Here is an 11433-nt window from a genome sequence, read left to right on the forward strand (position 1 = left end):
ATCCTAGTGAATGGATACCTGCACACACGAAGAGAGATACAAATACAAGCGTGAAATCTAATAAAAGCAATTATACATCAGTCAGAAAGGATTTAATTCACATCAATCATCATAAGGACAAATGAGAATGGAACCATAATAGTAGTCATATATTATTAATGATCAATAACAGAGAAGAGTACAACCAAATGTTCTGACGTTGAATCCTTCTCAAGAGGGTCCAGCCAACAAGTCTCTTAAGCATTCACCTTTGGAGATAGATTTCCCAAGACAAACTCTCTCTCACACAAGTCACACTTTACAACCTTCCCCAAACTTTACAACACTCCCACACTTGTCACACCAACTACCTATCAAATGCACACTAGCAGCAATCCAAGCTCTATAAACTCCACAAAATCCAAACTATCCAAAAACTCCAACTAAAAAACTCTCTGCTCATGGCAATGGTAGAGGTTTAAATAGGAGAAGGAGTCTCCATGGGGGGTAAGAGGATAAGCTTATCTCCAAGGAAGGTGGCTCAAAAGACGAACAGACATGCCATAGAAGGGGGGGCGATACCCACAAGGCCAACAACCAGGTCTGGAGTCATCTGGAAGGTTGGCTGTTAGAACAAATTCGCCCAAACAGGATCAGCGCGGGTACATAACTGGACTGGAGCGCTGACATCGCAAGGTTATAATAGACAGGTATGTGTCAGCGCAACTTAATATAACAGAGAGTGCGTTGGCTCATGAAATTCGACCAACGCAGAAAACACATGTGCTTCCGTGCTGGCAGCGCATCAGTTACACTATAAGTCACCAGTCAGCGCGGATATTTTAATAACAGTCACACTGATGAAACAAACTTTGGCAAAGTGGGTCATTTGGCCAATTGAGAGAGCATGGGCTTGATTATTTTGAAACCCAGACACAGTAGAGAGATTGACAGGGAGACAGTGACAAATTACTGCGTAACAGATTGCCCCCTAAAGCGTGAAACCCGAGAGAGTGGGAGGGGTGAAATGATTTACAAAACTTGCTGAACTGGAACACCACCAGGAAGGACTGAATATCTCTGATAATCAAGTACATGCAGTCTAGGCATGGGCACAACCATCCAAAAGACATGCGAAGAAGGTCTGTGGTATGGACGCAGCCACCCAGCTAAGGAGACCATGATGATAATAAGGTATGGTCGCAACCATCCATGAAGTCTCAGGTATGGGCGCAACCATCCATCAATGAGTCATGTAATGATCATAAACATCCACAAAATCGCAACCTGGATCATAACAGACAGGGATCCAGGGTCTTGCGCTCCGTCCTGACCCGAACAAAGTACAAGTCCAAGCATGTGAATACATGAGTTGAAGTCGAACATGCATGAACATCGTCTGATTACCAGTCAATGATGAAAACTGTTAACAGACGCGAGAGGTACCACCAATAATGAAAATGGCCCTCAAGGTACTATAGGCGCAATCCACGGCATGTGAATCAATGAGGTGGTGTCGAACACCCGTAGAATCATTCGATCGGAGGCCAATGATGTAAACCTCACGTCGAACACGAAGAACCTGCCATTGAGGCATGCAGGCTCTAAGGCACCTGAAGGGAGTCTCTAAGTCGCCTTCCTGGATAATGAGTTGAAGGCGACAGGAAGTGACCTTGATCGAAGGTGGGCCATAATGTTTCCCACATCATCGACACGAGATAGAGGTAACATATTTTGTGTGAGATATAAGAGAAGGTTGTACTATTGCAGAGGTCAACTTCTCTTGAACATATCGGCGGCACGACAGTGGATTTGGCAGTATTTGACATCAAATGAGTAGAGGTCATGGTGACAAGGCAATGAGCAGATGAGTGGTCAAAACAGGATAACCCAAACCCACGGAGGCTAATGTGAAACAAGATAACAAATCCCCACCCGGACACGAATGCAGACCAGTGCCATGCTCAAGAGCGACATACTGCCGACACGACAATTATTACAGTTCCATTTTCCCCACCATTTCTGGCAGGTACCTCGATTATTTTTGGATGACAAGCTTGACGGGGATAGCATATGCTTGGAGAGTGTCATTTCGACAATGCCTGATGTCATTAAGTTTTAACGAGTCTGACAAAGGAAGAACTCGGCGTCTTTTCTTGTTTAGAGAATCTGAAAAGACAGCGAAAAAGAAAACTCCAAGGGGTCCTTTTTCGTAGAGTTGTGTCTCTCGAGCCCGAAAAAGTATAAAACAATACTCGAAAGAACCGCCCGACCATTATGATCGAGGATTACTTTTCGTAAATAGTGACCTCGACCCGAAAAAGTAAAAAAGCGGTCGGAAGTACGTCATTTTGGAACCAATAACGACTGCGAAACGACAAATACTCGGCAATCCTTTTAAGTTAAATGGTCAAAAAAAGAGCTTTAAAAGCGACCGCCTCTCGTTCCGTTTAACGAGTCGAAAGGAAGCTCGGCCATCTTTTCTTGGTTTATGTCGGAAAAGAGCTTAAAGACGACATTTTTTGGGACCAAGTGTACATAGAATCGTCATGACCACGCCAGTTACTAGAACCTGCACAAGAATACCACCTGCATAAACCTGTTCGACATGTTTAAAAACATAGTAAAACATGCATAAAAGCATAATATAGCGACATTAGTGCTAAATCCATGGAAAAAATATGACAAAAACCCACATTGGTAAGAAACTATGGTTAATTATGAAATTTTTACCATAAATAGGGGGGTAAAAGTCATTTTTTACCATTGTTACCATTTTGAGTTGTGAAGAACGTTGTGGAGCTGCAAGGTTGACGGAGCGATTTCCAGCCCGTGCGGACACCATTCATTCGGCAGCTTGTTCCAGGTAGGTTCTCCTCCCCCTGCGCTTTAATTTGGGTCTTTCTGAGAGCAATTCCATGGTGGGAAGTGGCCCTTTGGGAAAAAAATTTGAGCGTTGATGCGCTCTCGGTCAGCGCGGATTTCCCGCTCGGGTCCGCGCTGATCGATTTAAATTTACACACACCACCTCTCGAGTCAGCGCGGAAAGCACGTGTTCTTCCACGCTGACCCAAGGAAAAAACAACGAGGTGCCATGATCAGCGCGACTGTTTTAAAAACAGTCGCGCTGACGCCGTAAAATTTTGTTTTTAAGAAAATGAACGTACAAACTCCAACAGTTAGCACTCTAATGTTTTTTCATTGTCTTGCAGGACATAATGGCCTTCATCTGGCAAGAGAGAGCTCACGATGACGAGGATATAGCCGCTTATGCCATTGCCGAATGCCGAAATGCAATGCGGGCATGTGGTTTCTTAAAATTCTTCCTTACTCCGTGCCTGAGGGTGCAACCTGATCTTCTCGAGCTCTTAATCAGAGCTTGGAATCCAGTTGATGGAAAATTCACAATTCGTGGCCGGGACATTGAGTTTGACTCCACGGATATCTATTTTTTGACTAGATTGTCACGCCGGTGCCAGATGCCTATCCTGGAGGGGCAACGGCCTAGCGGTGAGACCCTTGACCAGTTCATGGCTCGAGTGTGCCCACGGGCTGTTAAAACACGGAGTGGGAAGGTTGGTATTCCGACGGTGGACGACATGGTTCTTCGCACCATACTCTTTATGGTGACACGGGCAGCGGGCTCTTTGGCCAATCATGAGGCCTCAAAGACCCATCTACTACTGGCTCTTGAGTGTTTACAACCCACCATTTTTAACTGGGCGGCAGCAGTGACGACCAGCATGAAGAGGCAACTGAGCAACTGCCGACGTGGAGAGTCGAAGCAGTTTGCTTAAGGGTCGCTCTTACTTCCGCTCATGCTGGAGCGGGTGCCGGCCTTACAGCTACAGAGTATGGCCATGGATCCACCAAGAGGTCCCCGGGAGACGAGGGCCACTCGATGGGGCCGTGTCATTCCGCGTGGAGGTGGTGGCCGCCCAGTGGCTTGGGGGGTGTATTTTCGAGAGTGGCTGGATCGACAGGTCATTTTCGTAGAGGACTGGCCATATGCCGGTATGGACTTCCGCGGTGATCCCGACATGCCACTGCCCGCGGGAGAGCATTGGGATGATGGAGGTATGACACTTGATCTCTTTTTAATATTTTTTAATGTTTTTGATTTTCCATGTACATGTCTTGATAAATGTCATGGTGTGCAGATGTGGGACTCGTGAGACCCATTCGTCTAGCCCCAGAGGCACGGAGAGAGGGGCAAGGTACAGGAGCCCTGGCCCTGGCTCCTCCAGGAGTCGACACGACGGAGACTATAGCTCACAACCTCGAGGGTTTACTGGTGGGGGTGCCAGATTACCAAGGGGTCGAGGAGGTCCCCATAGCTCACCAGATCCACACAGTGGGGGTGGAACCTAGGATGCACCGCCTTTTGAGGCGGGTGGCACGGGCATGCGTATGCTACAGAGAGCATAACCCACCACAGTAGTCACCTAGGATTTATTTCCACTGTTGTTTTTTGAGAGACACTCGTCTCAGATGTACTGAGAACTTCGGCTTTATGTTAGACATGTACACTTTATTTTTGAGCGCCTAGTGCGCCACACGATATATATATATATATATATATACCATTTTTGGATGGATCTTTTACATGTGATGATGTTTTTATATGCTATGCAAATGTCTAATACAAATGTGATCTTATGTATCAGTTGCACAACACACGACCCATGTATTTTAATTTTTTAAATGCAAGCTTAAAAGCACACACAGCACGCATGCAAACTATGCTTGGAAAAATATTTATTTACATATGCCTACTCCTAGATGGATCTTTTACATATAATGATGTGTTTTATATGCTATGCGATTGTTCGACACACATGTGATCTGATGTATCTACTGCATAACAAACGACCCATTGTGGAATATATTGTACACACGCATTTTATTTTTATGAAAGCTTGAAAACACACATGATAATCATGTATGCAAACTATGCTTTGAAAATTAATTTTATTTTTGATGCAAGCTTAAAGGCACGTATATACATGCAAACTATGCTTGATGGGAAAGGAAACGGGCATGCCCCCCAGCATCATGTCTCAATTCGAGGTACATGCCCCCCAAGCTTCAGGCCATTGAAAATGGGTTGAAGATTGACACAATGGTTATTGCACTCGAATTGCACGAGCTCATGTTTCATTGTTTTAACGAGGTTGACACAGGTAAAAGAACTATCCTCGGATCCAAAGTTGTTTCATTGTTTTAACGAGGTTGATACATTAACAAAACTATCCTCAGGACGCCTTGTTTCATTTTTTAGCGAGCTTGACACAAGACAAGGAAATGTGCTCCATCCAGACTTCATCATAATGAACAGGAAGTGGAGGCCCCCAAGAAAGTGGCTCCGGAGGGGAGGCCGACATCTTGGAAATCAGGACCTAATGCCCCCAGGACACGATGCACGATGGTGTCATCACTGGGTACAGGCACGGGGTAGGTGGCCATGTAGTTGATTTGCGGTGAGGCAGATGCAACTTGCAGATGAAATCCAGGAGGGAAGGATAAGTGCGCCGGAGGGGCTTGTGGACGAACGAACGATAATTGATCGAACATCACTATTCTTCCGTCGTGTGGAAAGAAAACCACACGGAAAAGTGAAGAAACAAGGGCTGCCATGGCATACACATAATCACGGCCAAGGAGAAGACTGAAGTCTAAAGAACCTTGGGTAACTGAGACGTCTATATAGACAGTCTTGCCCCCTAAAGTAATAGGAAACTTTGGAAGGATCCCTAATGGCTGACTCATTCCTCCATCAAACGCGGTGAGATGCGGTGCGACAGGTACAAGCGATGGGGAACCCAAAGCTCACCAAGTAGTAACGGGCATAAGACTAACCAATGCTCCTTCATCTAACACAGTGCCAGGCAGCGCCTTATTGCAGGCATAGGCGGTGACCCAGAAAGGCACATGGGATGGAAGGGGAGGGGTAGTCAAGCGACTCCAATCAAAGGAAATAACCGAACTACTTGGTGGGGGAACCATATGGTCGCCCCCCTGTTCAGAGAGAACCGAATCTGAATTCTTTGGAGAGGTTGGGATGGGAAAACCATTATCAGGCTCCGGAGAATTTGATGAGATGAGAAGAACATGAGAATTTTTCTCTTCCGAAACAGAGTGATTGAGAGGAGGTGTACTTGAATCAACACCATTTCCGACCGCCGGTGGGTCTGGAACAGGCAGGGGACAGCCAGGTTCGGGAAGAGGGGCCTGGACAAGAGAGGAATCTGAAGCAGTCTCTTTGTCAGCAGGGGCGTGATCTACAACTGTAGAAAGACGTTGATAACCAGTGGGAAATTGGTTTGAAGGAGCTGTAAGACTTTCCAAGACAACGGAGTCTTCATCCATGAGTGGACAAAGGTGAAGGGGATGATTGCCTTCACAAAGTTTACAGGGGATTCGAAGCTTCCCTTTCTCCTTGCCATTCCCAACTGACGAGGTAGCATCGCCATGATCTTCAGCGGACGATGAAGGGCGGGCCAGATCGTGAGACCAGACTTCTAATACCTGGGGGATGCCAGGACAATCACGAAGAAGATGGTCTTCCTTGCATAATCAACAAGGAAACTTAACCTTCCATGGAGGGGCAGAAGGTGGCCCTATCTCAGATGTAGTGGAGGGGATAGCTGAACTTGAGGAGGGGACGGCGTGTGTAAGCTCTCCCTTAGGGGACTTCTTCTTCTTCTTAGCCACCTGGTTACTCGCATCGAGAGCTTCACTAGGTGAAGTACAAGAGGAAGACGTAGAAGTAGGCGTCGAAGGGGAGAGATCCACCTTAGGATGACGTTATTCAGGTGGAGAGACTGATGGACTAACAGCCGATACGGTAGGGACAAAAGAGGTTGAAAACAACCAAATAGGCAACCCAACAGTTAACCCTGGTAGGGACAACGTTGCCATATACGGAGCACCAACATTCCCAAAAGGAGGGAAGTGACCTCGATTCCCATCAAGAGGGGAACCTGGGTTAGTGAACCCCGGAAAGGTTGCCATTGCAAACAAAAAGAAACCCACTCAAGCTAACGCACACGAGATCTAACCAGGTAATGTTATCGTAGCCAAATGAATTTTAAGACGCACAGAAACAACTTGACCTTTTCATGTTTTAAGAGTCAAGAAAAGGACAAACGATGACTCTAGTCTCCTTCGAATATTTAATGAGCACGAAGTGACAAGACACTCACTGGCACCTTTTCATTTAGGGAGTCCGAAAAGGATCAAAAGTGACTACTCTGGAGACTTCTAGGCAAAGGGTTTACCAGGCAATCCGTAAAACCGCTTATACACCTTGGCAATCATATGAGAACCAAGGACTTTACGTACTGCAGTCAATCTTCCCAAATGCTGTGTTTGGTGCATTACGGTTCACAAGGCGGAAGACTCGGCTTCCTAGGGATCAAGGTTGATAACCTAGTGGGGTCTCCCCTATATACGCGATGGTACGTGGGAGCTCAAATCCGTGCTAGACCACTATCGAGTCACAAGAGGAGGAATCACCCAACCGTAATGTGAAACAACAGTGACTAGGTTTAACGACACAAGAGCACGTCTCTAGCCTAGACCTCTACAATATGAGCGTTATGTTCCAATGCATTTTTATGTTCATTCAGTTTATTTTATGGTTGATCTTGAGTTAAGTTTCGGTTTCAGGTCCTACCGTATGATCTCTCACAATTACCTAGATGCAAACTACATGCCAAAGGACATCATTTCGTTCGATGAATTCTAACTATGAGAAGGTTAAGAGTTTTCAATCAAACAAAAATGAACACAATCAAACAAGCAACCTAATGCAGCTAATGGCAACGAAATAAAACTTTTTCTTTTGAGAACACAAATCAATAAAATGTTCTTTTTCCCATTAACTATTGAACGCAAAAGATACTAGTTTGATTTTTTTTCCAATGGCACTATGCACTTTAAAATGAATTTTGAGAGACAGCAACACTGAGCAAACAAAAGTAAAATCACTCAATGCAAATCACGACAAAAATCCAAAACCCTACAACAGTTCTCCAAATCAAAGGAAAACAAAAATCTTGAAAAGGCTATGTGATCTAAGTCTAACAAGGTGGAATAAAAACCAAGCAAGAAGGAAAGTTCCCGCGAAAGTAAAGTCAAGTAACAAACGGATCTTTGTGAACAAGCAACTAAACAAAGCCAATCCAATGAAAACAGGATGTTAAAAGCAGGTCACGAGACACAAAAACAAGGTTTTTCCAACAAGACTCCCTAAAGCAAGTTCTCCAATATTCAAACAATGAAAAACAAGTGATAAACCAGGTGAGAAGAACAAGGAATAGCGAAACTAACAAGCCCAGGAGGAAGAATTGAAAAAATTCAATTTTACAGGTGTCAGCGCGGGTGGTACACAACAACTGTGCGCTGATAAGAGACCACGCGTAGCAACAATGCGCTGTCAGCGTGGAAGGACACTGGTTAACCGCGCTGGTTCGATTTCAGAACTGTCGCGACTGTTCAATGAGAAAGCGCGATGATCGCGAGACTCAAGAAACAGGAAAGCGATGCCAGCGCAACTGTTTCAATTAAAAACACACTGAGGCTAAAAAACAAGCATAATCAAATAAAAAGCTCCCAAACCAGGGCAAGGGTTCTTTAAACAATTAAAGCACTTCCCAGATTGACCCAGGAAATTAAAAAACATCAGACTAATCCCCAAAGTTCAAAGAGAGAGCAATCAAACAAACTCAAAACAAGAATGAATGAAAAGGGACAAGGGCTGGCTCCCCAGTGGAGTCGCCAAATTGTTACGGAGGTAAATCCTCTCTGCGGACAGAGACGATCCCTACTAGCCCACACCGAGTCTAGTAACAATCACACAATGCTACTACGCAAGTTCCTAATTGCAAATAAAAGGTAGGCAAAGAATACCTACTTGAATCCCAACGCTTATGTTTGATGAAGAAGCCCTGTCCTTGCTCCTTCGCTTTGGCTGGTCACAATCCTTCATGATCCTGGTGAATGGATACCTGCACACACGAAGAGAGATACAAATACAAGCATGAAATCTAATAAAAGCAATTATACATCAGTCAGAAAGGATGTAATTCACATCAATCATCATAAGGACAAATGAGAATGGAACCATAATAGTAGTCATCTATTATTAATGATCAATAACAGAGAAGAGTACAACCAAATGTTCTGACGTCGAATCCTTATCAAGAGGGTTATGCCAGCAAGTCTCTTAAGCATTCACCTTTGGAGATAGATTTCCCAAGACAAACTCTCTCTCACACAAGTCACACTTTACAACCTTCCCCAAACTTTACAACACTCCCACACTTGTCACACCAACTACCTATCAAATGCACACTAGCAGCAATCCAAGCTCTATAAACTCCACACAATCCAAACTAGCTGCTCATGGCAATGGTAGAGGTTTAAATAGGAGAAGGAGTCTCCATGGGGGGTAAGAGGATAAGCTTATCTCCAAGGAAGGTGGCTTAAAAGACGAACAGACATGCCATAGAAGGGGGGGCGATACTGTTATAGACATTTTTGTGCCTTACAGCATGGAGCATGAAATGTCAATAATCTAAGGGATCCAAAGTCCCTAAACATGTTGTTCTTACCCTTAGAGGAACAAGGTCAGCAAACCACAGCACTGCAAATCAGTTCTCCACTGAAAAACACTCAAAAACAGGTCAATTTTGGATCATAGCAGCTGCTCCAAAGGCTACCTGCGCTGCATCGCAAGTGCAACAAAGGCTACCTGCGCTGCATCGCAAGTGCAACAAAGGCTACCTGCGCTGGGCGTACTTTGACATGTGGAGGAATCTTTTTCTCAATGTGCCAGTGCCCAGGAAGCTTCCAAAAAGACACTTGATCATAAGATTCACCTAATGATGAGTTAAGAGCTTCTAAAACTCCAAGTGGAAGGCAGAAACTCCAAGTGAAGAACTGAAGAACAATTGGAGTTGAAGAGGACAACAAGTCACACATCAAGCTGACTTATCTTCACTCCAAAACTCTATATAAGGATCTCATCCCATGGGATCTGAAAAGGCCGGAATTTTGTGCAAAGAATTGCTGTTGGTTTATAGTGAAGAGTATTGGGTGATTGCTTGAGGGAGGTGAAGAAGAGATTTCTCTCCGTCGGGAAGGTGATGCTGGATTGGACCTCTCATGGTTGTATCACCGCCTGAACCTTACTTCCATATATTAATAAAGAATTTGAGGTTTCTTCTATTCGCATGTGTTTCAATGATGGTTTGTTTCATTTGCGTCTTTGATTTATGCTAATCCTTGAATCGATTATACATGCATGCTTCTTGTAGTTTCCTTTTCTTGTCTTATTTGCAGGATCTCGTGTAGCTGGGCCCGTGAAAATACTTGTATCTGGGAGCAAGCGGCAAACAAAGGAGATTGGATCGACCATTTGCGCAAGACATCGGTAAGTGGATCTCTTCCTTTTATCTCTTGCATGCTATAAAGAAGAAACTTTAGATTGCTTTGCTTTCAGCTGTTGCTAAGGAAACTGTCACCCTTAGAGTGGGTTAGGGTCATTCCGAGTTGGATATTTTTCCCCACAACAGACTGGCGACTCTGCTGGGGATCGTGTCTTGTTGGTAGCTTGTGTATTCTTGCTATTTATCTCTTGAACAAAGGGAGTACCGAATCGAACTGCATTCGAATCTTTCGAATGCAAAGTAGAGGGCAGTTACTCTAGCCCAGTGCTGGGCATGTTTATGATTTGAAGAGCTGATCCACAAGGACTCTTTTTAGCTCTTTGTGATAGTGTTCATCTTCCTTTAATCATCCTCTAGAGTATACTTGACTGATAGCAACTGATTTGGCGAAAAACCGTTGATTTTTGAGCAAACCGTGACCTGGAATCTGAGAGAGACGAGAGTTGTCTCATCAGTGCAGCTGCAACAAAGGCTACCTGCACTACATCGCAGGTCCCAAAGGGGCTACCTGCGCTGCATCGCAGATTGACAGTGCAGCACCTGCGCTGATCCAGTTTTGCCTTGTGCAACTGGGATTCCCCACTGTCTGTTGCCCAGTTTTCAGTATTGTTTTTGCAGCCTGTTGTCAACCTGTATACCCAGCTGAAACCACTTCTCTTTGCCTTCATTCCGCCTCAGTTGTATGAAGAAACCGTGATTGTTCTTATTGTATTTCTTGCTGTCATTCACTGTTTCCCGTAGCGAAAGTGAACTAGTCTTACTATGAACTCTTGGATCTAGACCTATGAGAAAGTGTCGTTGTGATTCTAAGAGCTAGTTTATTGCTGTTCATAGCTGCTTGAGCATTTACTTTCATTATATGGTTCGAATTTTAGTATTTCTTGTGTTGAAACGAGTGAATCTTAAGGTGTTCTTTTGATTATTGGACAAACACTTGTTTGCTTTCGCTTGAAGTTGAATTCGAAATCGTACAACAACTTTCTTTTTGTCATACACCAAA

The sequence above is a fragment of the Pinus tabuliformis genome, chromosome 5_2, assembly GCF_031772625.1.
Source record: "Pinus tabuliformis cultivar Carrire ecotype Pingquan chromosome 5_2, CPIR1, whole genome shotgun sequence".
NCBI classification, from domain to species: domain Eukaryota; kingdom Viridiplantae; phylum Streptophyta; class Pinopsida; order Pinales; family Pinaceae; genus Pinus; species Pinus tabuliformis.